We start from the raw sequence: 27,496 nt of genomic DNA on the forward strand, positions 1-27,496 counted from the left end.
CAAATGTCATCGTAAGATAAACAATGAGTCCAAGAAAAACATTTGGAACTTTTTTTACTCCCTGGAAACAAAAAATGCTCAAGATGTCTACCTTCAAACACTTGTTGAGGCCAAAGAAATTGGTAGGGCGTTCCAAATGTGGACAAAATATTGAATCAATGAGTGAAGAACCAAATGAGCTAATGGAACAGGACACTAGAAGTTTCAAGAGAAATCATACTTATGTTTATCATTTAAAAATTAACGGTTGTCTTATACCTGTTTGCAAAAGTGTGTTTTTTAAAAGTCCATGGAATTTTCAGCTGATCGTATATGAAAAGGATTTGTCAGCTTTTGCTCCAGAGAAAAGTCCACGTGACTTGAGGGGCAAAACCCCGAAGTGGAAACGCCATACCAGGAAATATCTGTATACTTATTGATCAACATATAAAGTCATATGAAATAAAGGAAACTCATTATGGTGGTAAGCCAAAGAAATACTTAGATGCTCGGCTTACTGTCAAGAAAATGCATGAAAATGTTTATAGATAAACATCCTGATCTAGAAAAAGTTGTAAAATACAACTTTTATTACGGCTACTTTAAGGAAAATTTTAATTTCTCATTTGGTCGTCCTCAAGTTGACGTATGCTGTCAGTGCGAAAGTTTTTCCAGTAAATTAAAGGATCCCCTTATGTGTGACAATGCAAAACGTAATGTTGCTGCTGAGCTAATTCTTCACAAAAGGAGAGCAAAAAAATTTTATCATTCCTTACAGTTAGCAAGTGAAGATACAAATGATGACACTGTTTGCTATATGTTTTTGATTTTATGCAGAACCTCCCCCTGGCCCCACATACCCGAACAGGAGGTTATTTTACATGAGGCAATTATGGGTAAACAATTTTTATGTATTCATGATTTGAAATCAAATAAGGCCAAGAAGTACGTCTATCACGAAGGGAAGGAAACAAATCTCCCAATGAGTGTGTGTTCTTTTATTTTTGACTGTATAAAAACGGAGATCCCAGATTCTGTAAAACATTTGATCTTATTCAGTGATGGACCTTTCGGCCAAAACAAGAACAACACTGTAATTAGGTTTTTAATGAATTTTGTGTGACAACTGCAACCTAGAGACAATCACTTACCAACTTCCCAGTACGAGGGCACTCGTACTCTCCTTGTGATAGGGATTTTGGTTTGTATAAAGCGTCTCATAAGAAAGGTAGACAGGATCTACACCCCTGAAGAATATAGAGAACTTATTTTGAGGGCTAGTATAATACAGGCCGCTTTTCAGTTCACATGGTTAAAACAGATGAAATCTTGAATTTCAAGGACTGGTGGCCACTTTCTTATAAAAAGTCCACTTCTGCTTCTGATGAAAACTTCAGGAAGGAATGTTCCGAAAAAAGACAAGGAGCCCTTCAAACTTTCAACATATAAGCAGTTTTGTTTTCAGCTCAAGAACAAAGGGAAAAGTAGTAGTGAAACCGTTTATTGATGGTATGATTTCATCTACATTCACCTTCCTGAAATGTGATAAGCCTCCAGAACTACCAAATCAGCCGGCCTATCCCCAAGGAAAGGTAAGCCTAAACTTATTTCTTAAAATTTGTTCCACTAAAATTTAGACTAACTCCATGAGAATAATGTAAAGGAATGATAAAATTAGCAAACAAGTTTTTGTTATTTTTATTTCTCATCAGTAAAACTGCATTTTTTTTTATAAAAAGTGGAAATGGTTTCAGGTACCCATTAACAAGAAAAAGATACAGGATTTGAGAAAATTAACTGAGTACAACGAGAGGTTATGAACATTTTTATAATGCAATCCTACTGTGGCCTACAACTGACTCTGAAAACCCTGAGGAAGTGGATCAAGGGTGTGAATAAGTTGCACTTCTGTCTTTTTATTTGCAAATAGATGTTTTTCTCTGTAATAAAAAATCATTTTTGACACTTGTTCAGTGTGTAATTTATTTTAACTACACCAAAAATACCATAAATAATATAAAGACAATGAAAAGTGTATATGGAACAACCATTTTGGTGCAGAAACCCTTCAACTGATTTTTTTTTTAATAATTTTTTTTCTACAAAAATGTAATATGTAGAGAGATAAAAACACAACTAAGCAATTTCTAAATGTAGGTGGAACCAACGTAAAAAACCTAAGATAAAGAAAAAAAAATGTGTTTGTAGAGGAGAGTTTTTTTTTAATGTTTTCCTAAAATTTACTTTTTGTTAGTTAGGGGGTTTCTGAAATAAACGATTCAGTTATTACAGTAAAAAAAATTTACGGTTTCACAGTTGATGCCCTGATTAAGAGAATATATACATATGATTTTTGTCCCGATTACATAAAATGTATACACTAACGTACGATTGAAAAGTTGCTGCGGTAAGAAAGCGATAGTTCTAGCCGTTTAAATTCACTCCCGGTTTAATTTAATTACGTTTCCACAGTTGAGTTTATTTTGTTGCGCCGAGCAATAAAATAAACACAATATACCTGGTACATATCTGGTTTTCGGAAACCAACTTAGATTCGAAAGCGTCTACTTCCAGTATACGATATTTCTCGTGCTACACTCGATTATAATTTTTCCCCTTAAGCTTAAGGCTTTGAGCTTAAGGAGGCTATTTCAGACAAAAAGTATCTACTTCCGTCACTCCTGCCCTCCTTACGTTGTCAGGAGAATAGTGAGCCATCCCTTCGTTTTTTCTTAAGCTACAATAAGAATGACATATTATGTCAAGATAGCCAAAGAATTTCAATTACCTTATGTGAAAACATTTAAAATTTTGTTCATTAAGGTTGGTTTTATAAATGCGTTTACATAGTATTTCGAAAGCATTAAATGTTTTCCAGTAATGTAGCATGTAGTGCCAGTTAGCTTTGAATTACGTTTCGTAAAAATTATAATCATAGTTGAAGTTTACGAATTCTAAAATATTCCTGAAAACTTTTCTTATCTTCTCTTCAAGAAAACCTTTAATGTATCGTAACGAATAAAAAAAGAACCGAATCGTTCCAGCTGATTTCGAGATTAGCGTTTAGCAACACATTTAAGGATTGATTTGTATTTACAAGATTAAAAATCTACCTGAAATCGGAGGTACTTGTTTTATAAAACAGTAAACGACATTTGAACTTCAGCACTATTTTATTTTAATTGCATTCACATCTTTCGAAAATAATTAGGTACTTTAACAAAATAATTAGAGTAATGTCGATGAGTAGTATCTGCTGCTAAGGTTTGTTACGCTGGTTTATGTAGCGTAAGAGATACGACGAGTAAACTTATCTTCTCCATTTTCATCAACTGTGTTTACACTGGGAAGAGAATAATTACCGTTGCGTCAAACTCAAAATTATTAATTTTACAATCAAAAGGATCTGTACATAATGATATATTTGTTACAATATTTATTGGATTCCACAGTTTACAGTGGACCCTTTTTCAAAAACAAGTTAATTAAGACCCTTCATTAAAATTCCATCATAATGACGTTATTTACTGAGAGTAAAAAAACTTCTCTTACAATTTGAAACAAAAATTCGGTGTCTGTTTGCTTGTCACCACGTTCACACAACAGCAAAACGGTAAAGATATATACAATCTAGATTCTTTGATCTAATTTCCTTGCTTAAGCAAATAAAATTCATGAATTTAATATAATATGTACATCCTAAGAAATGGTTCATTTTATTGAAAATAACAATTTGAATAGAAAACACAGATATATTGAAATATCAGATTTTAAAATAAAACTGATTGAAACACATTAATAAAAAACATTCATAATTATTGTTGCACGTTTAACCTAACTTAAAGTCAGAGGTTGAACTTAAAAATATGTTTTTTAATTCATTGTGAAATGGAATTTTTTATATTTTTTAATCAAGTAACAAATTACTCTATTTGAAAATTACATGTGTAGTCCCACACAGTATCTAGAAAATGAATTATTGTCCTTCATAACTTCAAATATATATTTGAATTTATGCAAGAAGTAATATATATATATATATATATATATATATATATATATATATATATATATATATATATATATATAAGTAAAACTGAGTTCTATGATGGTGCATATCTTCCCACAGACTTTGGCTCAGCGTTAGCAAATATCATCACATTGGTCTCGGGGGAAGATGGTGATAACGAGAAAATAACAGAATATCTAAACAATTTGAGTAATATCACATAAGATTTTAACCTGTGACGTATTAACATGTAATTTATTCTTACAGTAAAATTAAAAAATAATAGAGCGAAAAGTTAGCGTTAAAAGGACATTACAGGATTTGTATTTAAGCGCACTTTTGCTTTGTAGTACTCTCCCTACCTTATGTGTCTTCAAATATTGATAACACTGCTATGAAACCCAACTTAAACGTCACAAATTTGAACATATCATGTGGCAAGATATATCAAGAAATATTATATGTAAATTTCGAACGTTGGATGTAACTTCATTTTTACAAAGACAAAAGTTATGAGTTATATCACCGTCAGAATCCAACTACGGAATTTGGCTGAGCATCATTGTAGCTTATCTCTCAATAGGCTGACAAAATTGCAATTTTGCCTGGGGATGTAAAAAATATATACCCTGTATCATATATGTCTCTCTATCTTGTAGCAGGACATCTCTAGAATGAAATGAGCTGTATACTTGTGATTTTGCATGCTAACTTAACGCATTTCAGCGTACCGCTATCTTGTATAGAGAGCAAAGAATGTTATTGTACCCGCTTAGGAGATAGACTCTTGTGAATATTGCACAGCTCTTGTAATGTACAGCAGCAACGTATCACCAGAGCTTTCATAACGATGAGTCAGCGTTCTGATGTGTTCTTTTTTTGGAGAAGTTACGGCACTTATTGGCTTAGCGTTATCAAACCCTATTACTCACAGATGTATCTTAGCATCTAGGAATTGCTTTGGCCTAGGTCTCCGCAAAACGGAATGAATTATATACTTGAAATTTCGGTGAACATTCACTTCTACATAGGCAAGATTGCGTTCTCAATAAGTATGAATATCTGTTTATAGAGTAATGATGAGGGTCTCAGAAGTCCATTACTCAGGGCAATATTTCAATATCTAATTGAGCTATAAGCTTTAAATTCCGACGAAATTACTTTTATAATGGTTTATGCGCACATCCATGGAATTAAGCTCAGAGTTAGCGCAACAAATTACTCAAAGGTATATCTCAAGATAAACTTAGCTATCGTCTTAAAATTCGAATAAAACTTCATTTCCTAGTAGGCAACATGGAGTTTAACGATGATAAATTTGGGATTTGACTGAGCGTTACCGAAATCTAACTCTTAAAATTAATCTATCGAGAACGAATAAGCTTTGAGCTTGAAATTTAGTTTAGATGAAATTTCATTCCTACATTTTTAAGATCGATCTCCCTCGTTTGGCCAGGACATCGTAAAGGATAAGTTACTTGTTGCCAAGGGCGTAGTGTAGCGGGATCAAGCAATGTCGAGCGTGGCTGCTGCTTAGATGGGTGACCGCTGAGGGATCCAGTCCTTGCAAGCAGCCCGCCTGCCCGGCCGTAGGTGATGGTTCGGAATTCACCTTTAAGCCGTTTGGTCCTCAGATTAAATGTTAGAGAGGGCTTCTTAGCCCTAAATTTGCCTAGTAAAATAAGACGTCTTTACTTAAATTTTTTTATATAAAAAGGAGAAGCCGATCATCTCCTTTTATGCCTTATTCTGCCCGTCCTCATGGGCCACTGGCCTGTGCGAGGATCTTATCAAACAGAATAAGGGGGGGAGTCGATACAGTACAAGGTCATTGGTGCTGATAAAAAGTGCAATGGTCACAGACAGGATTCGAACCTGCGCTATCTCTAACTCAGACTCAAAGTCCAACGTCTACACCACTCGGCCATCGGCACTCCCATTGTATTCAAAATGGCGGGTCTGGGGGACAACAGTCCTTCTTGCATGATTATAGATAATTGTTAGTACTGTTTCAAAATACTCAGGTCAAGGTACGTTTCTGTACAATGAGAAGTACAATATCCCACCAGTATGTCGTTGAGGTAACGTCCAAAGGCCTGAATCTTGGTGAAGCCTCTCACGTGACACTGGTCATACTCCTACCTTTAATTTATCCGCCTTTATTTGGCTAGCGTAGTTTAATTTTAGATAGATTTTATTTACAAAATCAGCTTATTGCAATTGTTACAGTTAATTTTACCGAAATTACTTCTTGACAAATCATCACGCAAAATTGTGTAACTATAACACAATGCTGATGAGTTGGATTTCATGAGCTATTCTATGTCCTACCTAGACATTAATCCTGGTTTATATATTAATATTAATAAGTGTTAGTTTGCTTCTATCGAGCTTCTTATATTATATTTTATTGGATAAATTTATCACAAATAAAGAAAAAAATACGTTTCTCCGACTAGCAAATTTAGGAAAGGCGTGGTTTATCTTCCTAGCCATACTATGTTAGATCCTAGAGACCCTAATGAATCATGCAGCTACTACATACCATCTTCATAGTTTTTACTTTGTCAAACACGCATGATCAAACCCGTGTCGTTGTTAATCATCTTCCTCTCATCAAGGAATGTCGGATTAGGATCTCTCAAACAAACAGTCTGTATAAGACAATGTGTTTCCTAGACCTGTGTCTGTGATTACTATTCCATATAAAGCTTCTTTCTAAATTTACTCAATTATTTATACACCACTTTAAGCATTGAAACTAATCATCCGAAGTACAGTCAATTAATTTTGTATTCACAGTCAACCGAAATGATTATATTTACATAAAATATAATTCATCAAATGAAACTAGAGACACGTAAAAAGAGAGCGCTTGGGCCATCTGTAGAGCGAACGGCTAAGTAGGTCATGTACCTACTATTGTGTATGTATGTGTTGTGTGTTTTAGTAAATATTTCAATAATAGCAGTCAAAGTAAATCTCATCAATGTGCGGAAAAAGATTCTACTAAATGGATAACAAAAGCATATTTTTAACGTAAAATCATTTGAAATTTCTATGGATTTTTAGTCTGAATAGCTAAATGTAAATCCTCATGAAGCATTTTTTAATTGCTTTCTTCAATGTTTTAATACACGGTTAGGTCATTATGTTAAATAATTTCACATATTATCGTTTAAATTTTATCTTCCTTTGCACTGTAGTGTTTTCAACTTTAGTCTTATTTAAAAATAATTTTAATGCTAGAGCAAGGCGTTAACAATGACCAATATAATCTTAGCACATCATGATGGTTTATGTGTATTGTGTATAGCTGTAAAAGTCCAATTCCGACTAAATGTCTATTTCAAACTTGTAAGCATTATGTACCGTTATAATGAGTGTAATATATCTCGCCGATCTTGGTTATATTTGACCTATCCCAATATTTAAAAGTTTAAAAACACCTCGCAGTGGCTTTTAACGGTGGAATTATAATAATACCTATATTTTGGTCAAATGTCGTGATGTAACGCCACATTGGAATTTATGTTGACAATACTGATACCGTTAATAGTTACAGTTAATTTTAAAGTTATTATCACATATTAATTAAATAAATTCGTTTAATAAATAAACCACAAAACAATATTGATTAAAGGGTTGTAACCGCTTTGAATTATTTTAAAATTAAAATACTGACGTGTTTATCTAATAATAGTTATTCGGCAGTACAGATATTGATGTAACAATTATTTTTTATAGTAGTTTTACAAACCATTGTGCTTAACCGCAAATACAATGAATACACCATACGGTTTTATGGTTTATAATTTCAATACATTTTTAGAGAAGTGAAAGATTTACTTGAAATATTTTTGTATCAAAATCCTTAAATTTTAACTCCGGTATTCTGAAATTATTTACGTTCCGATTATTGCTATACTGTCTAAATATTGATTCAAAATCTTAAATTAACAATTTGTTAAATCATGCCCCACCATCGGATTCAGGCGTATTTATATAAAAAGAACCTCATGCAAGATTTCAAGTATATAGAAAGTACCTAGTCTACAGTCTAGATATGTTGAACATGTCAAATTATGCATAGTGCAAAACCATATGTAGTATTATGTACCAATCGTAGTTTTCCATGCTCCTATAGTGGGCATCTCGAAATAACCCATTTATCATTCAACATAAATGAAAATGCATTTTGAACATTGAATCTTGTTCAGTTTTATAAGTTATCAACATGGTAAGTCCATCCAGTTACTCTTAAATGTACAGCTTTTGTTATTAAGGAGGTAATTAAGTTTCCTAATTACAAGCAATTGGCCATTATTGCACTTTCTTGGTTAGTCTGGAAACTGCATCTACCACTATATTTCATACTTTAAGATTGCAGCTTGTCGAGAAATGGCAAAACATTTGTGCCCGCGAGACAGTCAATAATATTGTTCCCCTTTATAATGTGGGATAAGGTTCTGAGAACTTTCCTAGACTGTTTACAGACTCCAAAGTTGGAAAAACAAGTTTGAGAGGTGGTTTCTTCGAGAGAGTGATATGACACCGTATGTCAGTCGATATCTTGTAATGTGCCACTAACCTGTATTTGATGTCTTTATCTGTCGTTTTTCGTGCATTTAGAAAGTTTCAGAACTTATGAATCAAAACGATATGCTGTTTTCAGTTTTACAGTACGTTTACTCCAATGTAATAATAAAAAAAATAATAAAAAAACACTTACATCGCGATTTAATTTATTTTCAAAGTTTCCCACCACTCAGGCACTATACTGTATATTAGGAAATTGTGTATGCTAGAGCTACCAAATAAATGTTTTATCCACTAAAACAAAGTATGAAATTAGTTTTAAATTTTTCACCACTATTCGGTAATAATTTTCCAACTCTAATGTTTTTAAATGTATTATGCATTATTCTTTATGAGGAAAAGATAGAAAAAAGTTTTTAGCTCCTAATTTAAAACCTGTTTAGATTAAAAATGCTGTTATTATACGCTGTTATACGGGTCAATACGGTATGCCTATGAATTTCAAGTTTTAGTGTTGTTATGAAATAAGATTTTCAAAGTTTGGGCTAGCATCCTGTATCGTTTAGATAATCCGTCCTTGTGACAAAGATATTTTTATGTAAAGAAATAAAATCGAACCGAATTATAACCGCAATTCTAATTTGGGAATGAGTAAACTAAAATACCCCTAATTGTAGATATCTCTGGCCGCCATTTCAAAACCTATAATGGTAGAGATTAGAGATGTTTTTTTCTTATTTTTAGTTTCAAACAAGCTTTTAATTCGTGTTTTATTTTTTGTTTCAGCAACACAAAGTAAATTGAAACAAACATGGTGTGTTAATTTAGTGGGTATAACATTTAATTGGTCGTACCCTCCTCCTTACATAAATAGTGAACAGGTAGAGTTTGAAACTATGAGCAAATGCTGTATATACAGCGTGTATATACATGATATGTGTATATATATATATATATATATAATATATATATATATATATATATGTGTGTGTGTGTGTGTGTGTGTGTGTATATATATATATGTGTATATATATATATATATATATATATATATATATATATATATATACACATATAGCATATACATTATAGCATATATATTAACCACATATCAAAATAACTAAAGTTATTTTTTCTCAAAGAGTAACTTACCTAATGCATTACGGTAATCTCATATTTTGTTTTTTGTTTAAATTTCAATAACCATTAGTATTCGTCATTTATTAATACAATCATATCTATTGGCCCGTGTTGCAGGGTTTTTAATTGTTTAATCATCTACTAAATAAAGTAGGTCAGTAACATTAAACCGGTAGAAACAAAAGCCATTTCTTTAGTAAAACACTTGAAACTTTCTAGATAGCAGCAGTTGAGATAATGGTTTGAAAAGCTGTAGACGTCGCTGTTCTCATACACTGCTGTAAGTGTATATTTTCTTTTCCATTTTTATACATTTCAGACCCTATAATTCACGTTTTCTATTATTTAATTTTATGCAGTATAATATTACATAACTATATACAAATTCTATTAATACTGAATCACAAAAAGTACTTAAAAGTACAAAAAATAACTGCCGGGATTCGAACCCGGATCTCTCACTAGTAGTGGTATCACACTCGCCCGGCAAGTAAGAGGTACGGGTTCGAGTCCCGGCGGAGCAAGTACTTTTTGTGACTTAGTGTTTATTGAATTTTAATTTGACTATTGCCATTCATACAAACTTAATGAATCTACATATATATACATACAGGGTGTCCCAAAAATCAAGGATAATATTAAAAGGAGTGGTAGGCCAGCCAATGAGAAACCCAAATAACAAAACTTGGCTCCATTAAAAGTTGCTTAGTTTTCGAGATATTGACTTTTTTGGAAACCACAAAAACAGCTACTTTAGATGTATACTTTATGCACTCCTGCTACAAAACTAGGACTTCTGATACCATGTCATAATGTCAGGAAATCCGGTCCAACTGAAAAACAAGTAAATGCCATCACCGTTATCTCATTGAACTAAAAGTAATTTCAATTTTCAAGTTACTTAAGATAATCAATTTTCTCATTCAGTAACTCGTATTTTCAAGTAAGATCCGTCACCATTCTGACATGTTTGTTTTAAAACATGTTCGTGGTGGGTGGATTTAAAAGTGATATAATAATACTCTTTTAACACTTATTCTAAAATCAGCACTTACAATTGTTATTCAAAATGTTAAGAGGTATAATAATATAAGACTGTTGTTTCTATCAAGTGGTTTAGTCTAAATCTAATAAGAAATTGTTCAAACTGTCATTCAGCAACTCGTATACAGGCGTAGCATCTTCTTAAAAAGGATCGTTTGACTCTTCGCCCACTTCTAGAGGCATTGCATTATTGTGCAGCTTCGTGAATACATTACCTTGTTAATTTTTCAAACGTGCAGATTTTCCACATAGTAATGCCTGACCAGAGAGGAACCTAAAGTTCTATTTTTCAAACTGCAGATTTTCCAAATAGTAATGCCTGACCAGAGAGGAACCTAAAGTTCTATTTTTCAAACGTGCAGATTTTCCACATAGTAATGCCTGACCAGAGAGAAACAAAAATTCTATTTTTCAAACGTGCAGATTTTCCACATAGTAATGCCTGACCAGAGAGGAACCTAAAATTCTATTTTTCAAACGTGCAGATTTTCCACATAGTAATGCCTGACCAGAGAGGAACAAAAAATTCTATTTTTCAAACGTGCAGATTTTCCACATAGTAATGCCTGACCAGAGAGGAACCCAAAATTCTATTTTTCAAACGTGCAGATTTTCCACATATTAATGCCTAACCAGAGAGGTATACAAAAAGTTTATTAACTAAACAAGCAGATTTTCTACATAGTAATACCTAATCAGAGAAATATCCAAAATTATATTTTTCAGACATGCAGAATTTCTAGATAATAATGCCTAGCAAGAGAGGTACAACTACATGGCGAAAGGAATTAAATAAATTGTATTTAATAATCATTAAAAAGTAACGGAAGTAATTTGACGGAAAGTTTGAAGTTGAACAAGATGGATGGTGGTAATTAAGTGAGGTATTAGGCCGCAAGCTGCAGGTTTTATATAAGATTTTCTTTAATTCTGCCTTCTGTTATGCTGTCTGGCGTAAATGATAGATTTCAAAAACAACCTTTTATGTAAAAATTTAATTCTACAAAAAAACTTACTGTACTGTTTCAAAAAAGAGTACTGTTTCATTTGAGCTTTGTATATTTGTGGCTGATGAAAATTAAATAAACAATGAAATAAATTCAAAACAATATTATTTTTATTTGGTAATTTAAAAATAGTATTATGTAACAATCATATATAGTAGTAACAATTTGACCTGGGTTAAATATATCAAGGTATAAAAATAAATATTATATTATCATAAAACACAAATAGTATTAAAGTATCTATGTGGTATATTTATCTACTTTTTCTGTCAGTTGATACAAGCACATATTTACACATTGAGTTTAATTGACCAACACTATTTCTCTGTCAGAACAGCGAGGGTCTACTGAGTTGTAATAGAATGGAAACCAAAAGCTAGATACCACATGAATTACGGCTATTGTAGTTTTAATTCGTGCCAAGCCGTGGATTCTGGCGAGAATGTACGGTCAAAGTTTAGACCTCAGCTTATATCGACAGTCCACAGCTGATGGTTTTCCGATGTAGTAATCTCGAAGAACTTATTCAAACTGAGCATTACAGCATATAATTTTATGTCTGAAATTTAGTTGGTAATCTAACTATTATATAGCACCGATTCCATTATAACACGGTACTTTAATAAGCTTTAATTTATATTTTTTTATAAAATTCATGTTCTTTTAAGTGTTTGCCATAAATAAACTAAATGGCACAAAATTTATTTTTTCTGTATTTAGCACAAAAGGTGCATTTTTATATTGATTAATCTCATTTCTTTGGTCAACAAAACTTTCTAATTATATATTAGGCATTCGAAAGTTTCCCTAAAAACTGTATTAGTTCTATTTTTTGCCTTAAGCAATGGAAATTTAAACATGCAATGTTAACGGTTATGGATGGAGGACATGGAGGATGTAAGAAAATAAGAAGAAGCAAAGATTTAACAACTATTAGTTTTCTTTATCAGCTGAGTGTTGAGCGAGAGCCTTCCCCACCAAGTTTTGATGAACGAAACCCAATTTCTTGCTCTCTGTATGTACAATTACTGTTAAATAAGATCACCTAGAGGATTAAAATTACGGATGGTACTCTACTGCTATTACCTCTAAATCGGTTTTGAAAATTGTACATATCGTTCTAATGCAAATCTCTTTTTCTGTTTGCCAAACCGTGTCAAACTTTAGTTACATAGATCTTATGGGCTATTGTAATGTTATCAATGAGGAAAACACAAAATAAAAAAATAATAAAAAACTTTTACTGTGAAAATTGACTACAATGACATTTTCAATAACTTATCAGCACATACGATGAAGTTGTACTGTTCTTTGTGTTAGGTTGACTATAGATTATTAAAAATCCATTTTTAGATTCACTTGCAATTTCGTCTTCACAGAATATTAAACTGTAAAACAGGTATTTACTGTGATATGTTGACTGGTTGATTGCTGGTGAAAAGTGTGACATACGGGGTATGGATGTCACATTTGGTACTTCAAAAGTTACTGTTACATCACTTTCTTTTCCGTCTGTTAAATAAAAATAATTAATTGGTTTTAAACTTTAAAACCGTGATTTAATATGTAATTTACTACTGAAAATGATACATTCTCGTACATACTCACGAGAGTTTTTCAACAGGGGAGGAGAGTGAATACCTACTGCGATTTGAAAATCAATAGAAGTTTGTTAATGGATAATAGGCCTACATCATTCACTAATTTGCATGGTTTTCAGACGTAAGTGAACGCAATTTATGTCTACTTATGAACAGATAATGTAAAACAAAATGTTTACAATTGTATAAAAATCTAATTTCGATTCTCTGTAGGTTTGCGAGTGTTACTAAATTGTGTTAAAACTACTGAACCGACTGTATTGAAATTGTACGTGGACATTCTTAGGGTACATGGTTAACATATAGGTATATTCCTATATTTGGTGTGACAACACTTGTATTTAGATAGTATCTATCACTTATACAAATAAATTGAAAATAGTAAAAGTGGATCTATTTGCATTCGCTCTACGGGTCATGGTTTGTTCTCTGCTGTGGGGAAAAAGTGTAAACTCCCATGCTGCAAGATAATCTGGCATATGTTTAACGTTGTTTTACCGTACTAGCTAATTTACCTTACAGCTGTATCGTTCATTAAAAGGCTTAAAAATATGAGATATACAATTAACAGGTCAATAATTATTGGCTGACTAGATCCTAAGAGTAGATTACACAACACCGAAATGCTGATTTCCAAGACTCGTGTCGAGTTCTTACCTTCGCCACGTACATGCCGTAGCCCTCTCCCCCTTCTCTTTCACATAGGCCTCAAAACTCAACTGTAAGTTTCACTACTATAGGTGTATTTTCCTTCATATGATAAGTAATAATGTCAATGTTGCCACTACTAAACTGGACAGGTGCCCATCCACAAATAATAAGACTAAAAAACATTTAGAAACTCCAAATATGGTATTTGCCAAATTATATACTCAATGCAATGTTATAATTGAGGGCTTACTTAACAGCCCCGAGCTCCATCAGCTGATCGACATCCATATTCCACAGAAAACTCGCCTGACACAGACGTTTAGCAGACATCACTATCACACTGTGTATGCCTACCACAGCACAGTCCCTCGTCTTATGCGCTTGAGAAATGGATCTCAACTGGAGTTCTTTGGAATGACCCACCAGACTTTCAGGAGGCAAGCCCTCTCGCTTCCATCTGAGTCTAATCAATTTACTTTCTAAGTCGTTATATTATATTATTGTTTATAGTGTTGTATACCTTATCTTCTATATTTTGTTATTATTATTAGATTCGATTACCTTATATAGTCTATTAATGTTATTTATTACCACGAGTTTTCTGGTTGCTTTATGTTAATGTACGTTAGCGTTGTTTCATTGTTACGGCTATGTTTGCTATTATTGTTAATACTGTTATTGTTATATAAATGATTTTCCTAGTGTTAACACTATTTATTGAACCACTGTTTCAGTACTGAGTTTGCTTATTGATTTGGCTTATAGCTACACATGTTGGTTGGCGTGCTTGCAACATGTTATTGTATTGTTCCTTATTTATACTTTTGTATTTTTTCTATAATACATATTGTTATCTTAATATCCTTATATGTAAAATAGTATATTGCCGTTAATAAATAAATAAATGCAATATTAATTATTCTCTAGAATATTATTGTTACTAACAGGAATGTTTTTGGGAAATGGTAGTATTTGTGAATCACATTTTTCTACATGAGTGATAAGTCAGATTAAAATTTTAAATTACTGTACAATTTTTAGGTATTTTATTCCTATATTATTCATATTCATATCCTATTTTATTCTATAAACATCTTATATTTGCCAATTAAGAACACAATTACATAGGTCTGAATCCCTTACATTAGTTTTACTCCAACAAAACAAGATCGCAAATAGTCTCCACATGACTGACGTATTAAATGATGAAAGCTAATATTTACTAACGTCAGAAATAGAATAGGCAATTTAAAATGTCCACATCAGCAACAATACGTCGTCAACGTGAATACAGAGTCCCCGGCTAACAAGCGTAGCCGGCCCGGAAACGGCTAATGAACTGGAAACGATTCCACCGGAAACTTCTCTGTGTACGGAATATTTCAGAGTTTTGCAAGAATCTGTTTTATCTTTTTAGTGAGCGCATAACAAGCGTAACTTTTAATATCGTAATCGAATGTCTTCATTGTCAAGCGCAGCTGGTGCCTTAATCACTGCTTTCATAAATACAAATGTAATCTTAGACGAGTAGCCGTGGATTGGGAATATCACAGGAAGCATCGTCATTAAAGATACAACTTAGGTTAAATGTAAAATTCCAAAATTAAATACATGAAAGTTTAAAATTTATAACTTAAATTGCTCGGAAAGCTATATTTTCAAGCTATTGAGTTTAAAGATATTATGGAAGAAACAGGCGGATTGAAGGCTCATGCAATCAGAGCCTGGGAGCTCTTAGATTTAATATATGAGGGCTGTCCAGAAAGTACCAGACGTTTTGAAATAATAAGTTTACAAATTGAAATAGGAACATTCTATTATCTACATTTAAAAGCTACACTCTTAGGCTATTTTTCAACGTAATTCCTGTTCAAATCACAGACAGTTATCATGACGTGACACAAGTTTTTGGATTCCAGCTTTGTAGAAATCTCCCATCTGAGATCTTAACCACTGATTAACGCCAGCGTGAAGTTCAGCGTCACTATCGAAGCGCTGCGTTGAGAGCCAGGTCTTTATCGCTGGAAAGAGGTGGTAGTAACTTGATACCAGATCTGGGCTATTTAGCGGATGATCAAACACTTCCAAATCAAAATCATTTAAGACTTTTCGTGTACGATTGGCTGTATGGGGACGTGTATTATCGTGAAAACAAAATTTTTTGCTAAATTTTCACCTACACTTGTGTATCGCTCGCCATAGCGTATGCAATGTTTCACAGTACCTCTCTGCGTTGATTGTTGATCCTTGTTCAAGGAAATCAAACAGAATCACACCCTTAGCATCCCAAAAAATAGTTGCCATAATATTTTCTTGGTTTTTTGAAGAATGTGTGTACCCCTATTCCATAGACTGCATTTTTCACAACTGACATGCTTCACCCATGTTTCATCACAAGTAAAGATGTGATCAAGATGTTCATTACCATGTTTGACGTATTCATCAAGGAATGTTAACGATGCAGCAAATCTTTGTTTTTTGTGCTCTTCCGTAAGGACTTTTGGAGCCCACCTGGCAAAAAAGTGTGGTATCCAAGCTTTCCTACAACAATTTCATGAAGTAAAAATCCCTTCGTGAAATTTGTGGAAAATGTTCCGAGAGTTTAGTCTTTGTGACGGCGATTTTCACGAACTTTGTCATTTATTTTAAAACTAGGCTTGGCCTATCATCATGAACATTATTGCAGGCATTTTTAAAGTCAGAACACCACTGCCTTACTCCGCTTTCATCCATTATTTTATTTTCATACATTTCACACAGTTGGCGATAGATTTCAATTGGTTTGTGGGGTTTTTTTCCAACAAACACCTTACCATTGAACGCACTTCACAATTATTGGTGGGATTTTCAATTGTAGCACACACATTTTAATTAATCACAGTGAGAAAAGTAAAAGAGATACAGACCGCGCGCGACTACAGCTCGATGCGTACTGAACGCCAGAGTGTTTTGATATCAAAATGGTGGCTGTAGCCCCGCCCTCTGCCGTGCTATTGAGAAACGTCTGTTACTTTCTGGATAGCCCTGGTAGATTTAATTAGTACTTATTCGACATGCCCTCGGCTACCTGGGACTGGCCTTGGCCATTATCGGCACTCTCAATTGGTACGGCTTCATAGCACCTAATCCTATAGCACCTAAAGCAAAATAATCGTGATTTAGGTGCTGTAAGATTAGGTACTGTGCGACGATCCACAGTTCGTTTTGGTGGCGTGAGACTGTTTCAAGTTGCAGTGCCACAACACCTCTCGCTTTGTATTGGTTCCGATCAAGCCTTGGTGGGGACCGCCCGCAGCTGTTTCCTTAATGACGCACCTACTAGCACTTTTATTCTGTACTGAAGAATAAAAGATCATAAGTATATACTGGAAAGTATATATACAAAGATGAAAGATTATAAATAAGAGCAAATTAAATAAAACCAAATAATAGAGAGGTAGTATGTTTAAAGTTTTCAACAGTAAAGTTAGTTTTGTATAACAATATTGCAATATTAAAACTTCAATGTAGTTTATTAGTGACATGGTTTTCCTATTACGTTTTGTAACATTGTCATAGTGGAGAAGTTAGTAGGTGTAGGTCCCAAGAAATAACTCGGGCCAATCCAGATAGCCGAGGGTTTAGAAGACAGGTTATATCACACATACTGTAGTCCTCGGAATTTTCCAAATGACATATTTCTTCTATATTAGAGCGGAAATCTAGCAACCTAGGCAGTTGTGTAAAATATTTAGTTTTACAAGTAATCGATGTCAGTAAATAAAATTTCTAAGTGTTGCATTATTTATACCCTCCAATATTGGATAAAGGATCAAAATATAGACTTGATTGGTCTCGACTCCCCCGTACATCCGGCACGGCGCAGCGTGGAGCATTGCAGAATACAACTCGTTCAACTTCGCCTCCACCGGAAACGGATGTGTGAAACCTGCTCTGAATGCGTTCTGACTAGTTACCAGAACTCCATAAATTTCTAGCATTTAACTTTTTTTCAAGTCTCAAACTAAAAATATATCCTGATTAACCTGCCACTATGCACTATTACTTATTTATTAGACGAGTATTACCAGTATTAGAAAAAATTACAAAAGCAACAAAATATTAAATTGAAAGGCATAATAACTCATGATAAGTAACATTTATTATAAATATTTTTATCAGAGATATTTCTTTAAATTATTTCTACTACTAACAATGTTTTAGTAAAATAAGGTAATATTTCTACTCGTATTTTTCGATGAAAGTTTCCGTATAGAAATATAAGCAATTACTCCCGCGATATTTTAAAGAAAATTTGGAAAATTAGTGAAGGTACTCTCGGTATATCCTGTTCTTCCATTATTTCGCGAATTATTGTCTCCACCCAATTATCCTTTGTTAGTACAAAATATATTATATATAAAAATAATAATTGTGATTGGTTTTATATACTATTAAAATAAATTGTTAATTCAATTTACAATTTGTTAATTTAGACTTGGTAATACGTATTATTTATTAATGATTTATGAGGTATTATACAGTAACTTATATTGCTTTTGTTTGGAGCTATTGTTATCGCTATAACAAACAATAACAAGAGAAAGAACATTTTGATAACAGAGGTCCAATAAATGGTTTTCAATATTCACTGGCAGTGTGTTGGAAAATGAAAGTGAATTTTGTAAATTGCATTTTCCACGTAAGCCCTGTAGCTATAAATTGCATGGGATCAAAAGAGTTCAGGCCAGATTCAATCTGAGTCACGGTTTTTACGCGTTACTTTACCCTTCGTCCTATGTAACTTACATAAAAGTCAGGTAACAAGTGTTTTAATTTAAATAACCGCAGATCTACGATTAATATTCTTGTATTAGTTACTGACCAAATTACAATTACATCTTAGTTACTGATAATGTGAAATAAAATTTTTGTATTACAGTACATTTCTAATTAATTATGTCAACGTATCTGCACTTTGCTACATATATGTATGATGAATTTTATCCACAATTTGATAAAATTAGGTTAATTCACGCAACACGCTGGATAAAATACACGCAACAGTCTGACCAATAAATGCGTTTCTCAGTACATAGAATTGGATGCCAACCAAAGTAAATTTGATTAAAGATCATATTTTTATAGTTTTTAAAGGACTTGCTAGTGAATCTATATATATATATAAATGAAACTGTTCGTGTGTAACAGCATCACTCACAAACGGCTGGACGGATTCGCCTAATTTTTTTTTTTAATTTGTTCGTCTTGATCTGTAGAAGGTTATAGGATACTTTTTATCCCTTTCCCGATTCAGGATTCCGCCCCACTGGTTACAGAAATACCCGTAAGAAATGCATTGCAGCAAACATATGTTATTAAGTGAAAGAGTCTTTTCAAATTTTTAATCAGCTGTTCTTTGTAAACATATATAATGCGACAAAAAATATATTTATATATAATTTAATTACTACACTTATAGTTTTAAAGCATAGAGTAAGCTTAAGAGAAACGACAAATTTTGTTTAAACTGTTTCTGCAATCATAATATATAAAAATGAATGTTTGTGTGTTTGTCCTTTATAGACTCAGAAACTATTGGACCGATCACTATGAAAATTTGTATTTTTCTATGTAGAAGGTTTATACGCAATGCCCATTGATGTAACTAACCACCAGGCTGTACTGCAAGATATAAAAGTTATCAAAGCGCCTGCACATTATAAACTGCAATTACAACACAGTAGTTACGTATATTAAAATATCCAAACACTATTTGAAGGCAAAGAAATATACGGGCAAAGCTTAAGAGACGCGTGCGAAGCCGCGGGAAACAGCTAGTTATGAATAAACTTATGGACACAATTAATTTAAAAACACAATTAAAACCATTAAACATGATTTATTTATTTCTCTAAAAGACGTCAATTGAAAACAAGGCTTTGTTTGATCGAGTACGGATTTTTTATTTTGAATCAATAAATTTTAGATAAACCAAGAGGTTTTTACAGTTAAAGTTTTGCACGCTGTGCCGAGAGTGATTAGTACATGGTCTCCTGGACCAGGGCCAACCTGCCTTGGGACTCGGTTTTCAACACTTCGTCTTCTTATATTTGTGTTCTATAATCATTCACATGTGTACTGCTCATAAAACTGTTATTTATACTGCTTTGTATGAACTGTAAAACTCATGACTTAAAGTTTAATTAATTTTTTGGATGAAGTATTACGAAAATCAGACCAGGGTTGATTTTAAACATTCATATGAATTACTCCAGTGTTACATTCGTAATATATTTAATACAGCCACATATTTAACCGAGGAATAAAAACTGTGCTTTGTTCCCCTGTAAACATAATATTAAGACTATTGGTGTAGCGTAACGAAAACCGTCTTTGGTTTTAAATAGTTGAATCGTTTAAGCACACATCTTATCTTTTCTTGAAATTGAGATATTTCCCTATGAATGAAATCGATCGTCAACCGCACTATTTTTTCTCTTAGTCTGAAATCTGACGCTGTCACAGACTTTGACACCGAGTCTACCGAGTCAAGTCTGAAATCAGATTTCAGACGCTGCACTAAGAGGAGGGTGAACTGAAGCTAAACTCAACGGCCATATTGAATCTGGCCTTCCCAATATAGCTACGTTAAGTGTAGGAAACTCAGTTGCTTCACCGTGCTTAGAGATCGTGTCTTCGTAGCGCACTAATTACGCACCTGATGAGACAATGATAATAATCCTACACGCAGATAACATTATATTTTGGAGTCTGGGTGTCTTTTATATCTAAACGATGTAATAGTTCATTTTGAGCTTCTTCGTCGCCGCCTTCTTTTGGGTCTCTTCAGACGACATCACTCCAGAGTTCAGAAGTGAAGGTTGTAACATTAAAGTAAATGTAAAGTAAAGATGTGTTATTTTACCAGGCGTAGTTAGGGCTAAGAAGTCCTCTCTAACACTTAACCTGGGGACCATCGGCTTAAAGTTTACTTCCGAACCACCCCCAATGGCTGGGCAAGCTGGCTGCTTGCAAAGACAGGATCGCTCAGCGGTCACCTATCCAAGCAGCAGCGACACTCGACATTGCTTGAATCGGTTATCCGGCGATAACCACTGTACCCGCTACACTACGCCATTAGACAGTGTCAGATTTTAGACGCTGCACTAGGAGAAAGGTAAACTGGAACTAAACTAGGCATTCACATTGAATCAACGCTTCCCACCATGGCTACGTTATGTGTAACAATACACAGATAGGCTATTATTACGGCTTTCTGTCTATTTGTCCAGTTTTTGACGACGATATAATATATCTGGTAAATGACTATTTATATCTGATAGTTGGTTTTAGTGGGTCAAGTTATAAAAATATGGCCAGAGAAAACAAAATACTTACTAATTTTAATACTTTTGGAGGCCAACAATTTTCGAAGCCTATCGACATGAGAAGAAAATTTCTCCATCTAATAAGAACTAGCCTGTGTGCGTATAAGAACCGTATTGGCTATTGGCTCCTACACTATAAAGAAAGACTTAGAATTGTCTACTTGCACATCATTATAGAACACGCAATCACATACGTGTTGAGAGGAATCATCTTACACGCTCATTAGAAACCACAAGCGTTTGATAGAAATCTGTAACAGGAAGCCCACACGAGCTCTAAGGACCGCGGCAAACATTGCCGGGTAACTCAAACACAACCATCATTGATTGGTTGGGTCCACTTCCGTTCTTTACTTCTTAACTGACTTGATCTACTGGAAATGTAGATTTTACATGTCAGTTCACTATACTATACTGTATATCCATCATTGAATTTATTTTTGGTAAATTTTTGATTTTAATAAAAAAAACTAAAGCAAAAATTCCATACATTAATAAGGAAAACATCAGAATAAGACATGAATTTGATCTTTAAAACTCTGAATTGCCCATGCACTATATTAATTTTCTTTTATTCCACCTTCCGAGGCCTGACTTATAATATTTACATCTGAAGAAATGTACAAAGAAAAGAGAAAAGTTTCCTACTAACAATTTTAGAGATAATCAGTGTATTATTTAAAACAATCGTTCAAAGATTTAAATTTTAGACCTAAACCATTTTTAAATAAATGACTTTGTGCACATTCCTTTTAAAACTAAATGAGATAACTAGTACTGGATGGTTTATTTCAGTCGTTTCTTTCATATGGAAATCGGTTATGACATAATAATACATAAACCATCTTAAAGACGGGAATCCCCTTTCCCACTTATTCATTGTAAGCCCGACTACGACATTACGCCATTAGCAAGTCAATGCTGCCAGCTCAGAATGCTAACAAGGAATTACTCTAAAGTCTAGATAATGTTTGAGTTATATATGTTTCTTAACACTTTCTAAGTTTTTTTTAATGAACAGAAATTTTAAATGTATTACCATCGAAATTGTATATATTTAACTTCTGCGCCCTTTTTTCATACAGCTTAACATATACTGGGTGAGTTTTTTAAAGTGATCCAATAGCTAACTTTTTTAATTACACTACTTAGCACCACACTTTAAATTTGGAACTTGCTCAATTTTAAGTTTCACTCAGGGATACACTTTCAAATTTTTTGAAGATGGCCGCCATTTTCCAATATGGCGGTGAACTGGAAGTTTTCATCATCAGTCTGAAAAAAATCCGAAAATTTCCAGTCCACGTAGCTCCTGAACCATTAGAGATATAGAAAAACTCTAAAAAGCAAAAATGTATTATTTTGTATAGTATAATATAAAAACAACATAAAATACAGGGTGTTCCATAAAAGATTTTAAAAGTTGACCGCCATATTGGAAAATGGCGGCCATCTTCAAAAAATTTGAAAGTGTATCTCTGAGTGAAACTTAAAATTGAGTAAGTTCCAAATTTAAAGTGTGGTGCTAAGTCGTGTAATTAAAAAGTTAGATATTGGACCACTTTAAAAAACTCACCCGGTATATTAAAGTTCAATTATTGTTACAATAGACTTACAACCAGAAGAACTATAACATTTAGATGTGTTAAAATAAATATAACCCATGAATGATAATATTTATTTGAAGTTTGTTTTTGACGATAAAAGGAAGGATTTTGAAGGAGACAGGGGCGAAGGTTATCTAAGGGTTTACACTTTTCTGTGGCACAAAAATCGGTAGTGGCACTGGATTTCGTAACTGGAATCGAGACGGCTGTTGCACAGTTATCTGAGGGACAGGGTGACCGGTTTCGTTGTGAGGCCAGTCTTTTGCTCAGGGAAATTCCTCTCACAAAGTTCAATTTGACAATAGAGGAGAAAAAGGCCATGTCGATCCTTGGGAAGGACGATACTGTCAAAATCTTACCAGCCGATAATGGCAACGCTACCGCTGTACTTGTCTCAGTTGGGTATAAGGAAAAGATTAAGGAAACTTTAAATACTGGCAAATATACAGTTTTAAATAAAGATCCAACTGAACGCTAAGTAGTAAGCACGTTAATAAAACACGAAGATTATTTTTCAGATGAATTTAGATCTAACTCCTCGCCATTCCAATATTCCCCATATTTATGGCCTTCCCAAAATCCACAAGTTTAGCATCCCTCTCCGGCCCATCATTAGTTCTCGTGATTCATCTTGCAGAGAACTGTCTAAAGTCCTTTTGGACATTTTAACGCCATTGGTGGGAAAAACTAACTCTTTTATAAACATTTCCTGGAATTTTGTAAGGAATTAAAAATCCCAAAAGTTGAAAGAAACTGACAAACTAGTAAGTTCTGATGTTGAAAGTCTATTGTACCATTTAATACAAAATGTGATACAAACGTACTAGTTCCAGAAGCTCTCGAAATCATTGATTCACGTCTCAAAAAGGACCAAACGCCGTTGCAAGCAATTCTTTTATCATTTTCCACATATTTACTAACAAAAGGGAGATTTATTGAGTATTTACGATAAATATAAAAGCCAAGCTTCAACAAATTTTTAAAAAAAAATCAAGTAAAGAATATTTTGGGAAATACACTTTTACGATGCACGAGGAACGTTAAGAATTTACAAAGGTGTTTTCTAATTTTAACATTTAAGATATAATGAATTTCGTTTAAGTTTTATTAAACAATGTTATATTTTAATAGGTTTTCATATATTTTTAATGGACAGGTTTTAAAAAGTAGTCATTATAAAACCAAAACCATGTGATTGTTCAAAATTATAATACTTCTAGAGATGTAACCATGAAAAGTGTTTGATATATAATATACAATGATTAAACTTTTAATACTTTTTGATCGATTTTATTCTGTACAATGTACATTTCGAATTTATCGTGCTTATGGTTTATGATTAATGCACTTATGAGGTATTAGTAATGGGTTTAGAGTAATAATAATATGCCAAAAACTAAGCAAGATGTTATAGGCATTTTTGCTTGTGGACTGACCTGATGCCATCATTGTGAAGTTGGGTTTTGTAACTACTTCACGATCTGATAGAAGCCTTGCACTATACAACTGATTCATTTACGATACATACTTACTTACTTACTGCCGTGGCTCTTGGTACCCAAGGTGGTACTTTGCCTTCGCCAACACACTGCCTCCAGATCTCTCTATCCATTGCCTCTTCTTCCCTTCTTCCCAGTTTTCTTATGTCTCTTCTGATCTGGTCTCGCCATCTCAACTTGGGCCTTCCTGGCGGTCTTCTGCCCTCCGGATTGTTTACAAGGACGTTCTTGACTAAGGAGTTGTCCTCCTTCCTTAGTAAATGGCCAGCCCATCTCATTCTCCTACTTCTCACCTCGGCCACTATGTCTGGGTCCATACGTATTTACGATACATAATACAATTACACTTATTTAAATATCTAAAATTATTGGGAATATTTTTAGATCAATTACTCAAAAACTAAAATAGTTTAGTTTTATCATTATTTAAGAAGTAATATATTCATTAATATCCATTTAAAATCGTCCAAAGATGCTTTTAAAATTTTAATTAAATTTCCCCTACACATTATTCTGACAAAATTTGGCAAAACAAATGACAACGAAATCATGGAATAATATGAAACAATCCAGTCTGAGACGCCTTCTCAATTCCTCAGAACAAGGAAGAGGCGGTCTCCAGACCCTAAAGTATAACTTACTGTAAGTGACACCTCTTTTGTTTGAATTAACCTTATTTTGTTTGCTCCGTATATTAGAACTTTTGTTGCTTGAAATATTAATTTGTAAAGTAAATTTACTTTGACCAACGGAAATTGTACGAATTCTATTCATGAGACTATTTCATTGTACTTTATTTAGATTATTCTTTGTTGTCCTTTCTCCACTATTGAGTCAATGACTACAGTTAATTCGACAATATTTTTAACTAAATTAATTTATAATTGGAGAAAGGCGTATAATTCTTTTCCTATAACATTTTTAATACTAAAATATTAGATTCAGTTAGAGAAAGAAATATGTAAATTAATAGCAGTGCCTATTTTGAGACATGTTACAGATTTTCAAACGTTCCTACCAGAACTCAAAAATTTCACATTTATTTCCTTTCGTGAAATATTACAAAAAAATATAAAATAAGTAGTTTTGCAAAAATTGTATCTTTTTCACATGATAGTTAGAATAAAATTATTTATTTTCGTGAAACATTAAAAAAAGAAATACAGTAAAACAATAATAAACTCCTTATTTTCTCGTATATATATATATATATATATATATATATATATATATTTCTCGTATATATTGTTTGTTTAGGCACAAACCGTATCATTTTTTCACATCATAGTTAAAAACAACGCTCAGATTTTTATCAAATTCTGACATAAACACGAGATCATTTCTTTAACATCCAAGTTTTTTGCCAAACCGAGACAAGGCTTATTTGAATTAAAATTTCTTGCACTTCAGAGAATTATACAATGCAATCGCATTATTATTAATCCATTATTATTTAATTCAATGCAGACGCGTGATAGGTGGGTCTTGGGGACTTAACCCGAGGCTTTTGTACTGGCTTTATGTTTCCGTAGTCACACGTGCACTAATGTATGTGGCTGTTGTCTTGTGGCCAAAAACGGAGGCCATGATGGCGGTGGCTTGTCTGGCTGGCATCCAAAGGATGGCTTGCCTTGCCTTGCTTGCTCACTTGGGCTTTTCCTAGTGCGCCGGGTGCAGCTCTAGACTGTTGCCTCAACCTCGCCAGGAGTGCCTACTGTCTTCAGCAAGCGGGACCTTGGTCGGTCTGTCTGTAGCGATGGGCACTGTAGAATTAGCATCCTGATTCAGGGGATGCTCTGCATATGATCTCTGATCATCCAACAGTATATGTACCGGGTGTCCCACGAAGAGGTTTATACGTTTTATTTTTTATTACTTGCCCATTTATGCGCCCAAAATTTTCAAACTCTACACAATTCATTAAATAGGTTTTTAAAATATTCTTTTTTAATTTCAGCTCTATAACAATTGCTGAGTCAAAATGGTGGTATTTTGAAAAACTATACTTTAAAAACAGTAAAAAATCAGTATTTTTAGTTCCGTAAAATTATTTATTGTCATATTCTAGAGAAATAAGCGTTTCAATAAAAAAAAAACAATAACATAGCCTACTAAAAAACCTACAATTACAGTCAACAATATCATTCTAACTGTAATCCATCCACAGCGAAAAACTGGTAACAGGACTTAACAAATGAATCGTAAGATCTTACAAAGATATTCAGCGGTATCCGGAGAAAGTACCTCTAGAGTACTTATTTTACGGCACTTCCAGTTTCTAACAAAAGATTTTTCCTCATAGTTATTGTTGGATTGCTAGGTGGTTCAACTCCTGGGTAGACAACCTAAAATAATTGTCTAATTGCTTCTGCAATGTTGCCAAAAGCAACAGCCCACGCACAACACTTCACTTTTTGTTCAACGTTAAAAGCAATTTCTCGAACATCAATATCAGTAAAACTGTAATGGAGCAATTTAGGTTATGTTTTTAAAGCACAAGCAGTATTCTTGAATCAAATAACTGTTTTCAACAATAAGCGTTATTAAACAGCTGTTCTTTAAAACTGCAACACAGTAATCAAATCAGATAAGTCAAGAAATGAACTTTTATAGGAAGCAAAATGCTAAAAGTTTCAATACATAATACAATTGCTAGAGAGCAGAATTTTCACATAATGTTTTAAAATCCTATTTAATGAATTATGTGGAGTTTGGAAATTTTCGGCGCATAAATGGGCAAGTAATATCAAATCAAACGTTTAGGCCTCTTCGTGGGTCACCCGGTACGTATATTGATGGACCAAGAGGTTTATTTGTAATGAATGAAAAATTAATAATATTTGAGATCCATACTATTACTTATCATGACTCTTAATTAATTAAAATGATAAAAATTACAATTGGATAATTTAAACATACCGATGAGTATAATGGCGATCATAATGCATATATTTTATACCTTTAAAGTTTATTGTATCAATTTTATTATTTTTAAAGTATGAAGTTGAATTTTTAACAGGGCTCTTTATTTGGCAAGCAACAAAAAGCAA

The sequence above is a fragment of the Homalodisca vitripennis genome, chromosome 3 (genome assembly GCF_021130785.1).
Source record: "Homalodisca vitripennis isolate AUS2020 chromosome 3, UT_GWSS_2.1, whole genome shotgun sequence".
Classification (NCBI taxonomy): domain Eukaryota; kingdom Metazoa; phylum Arthropoda; class Insecta; order Hemiptera; family Cicadellidae; genus Homalodisca; species Homalodisca vitripennis.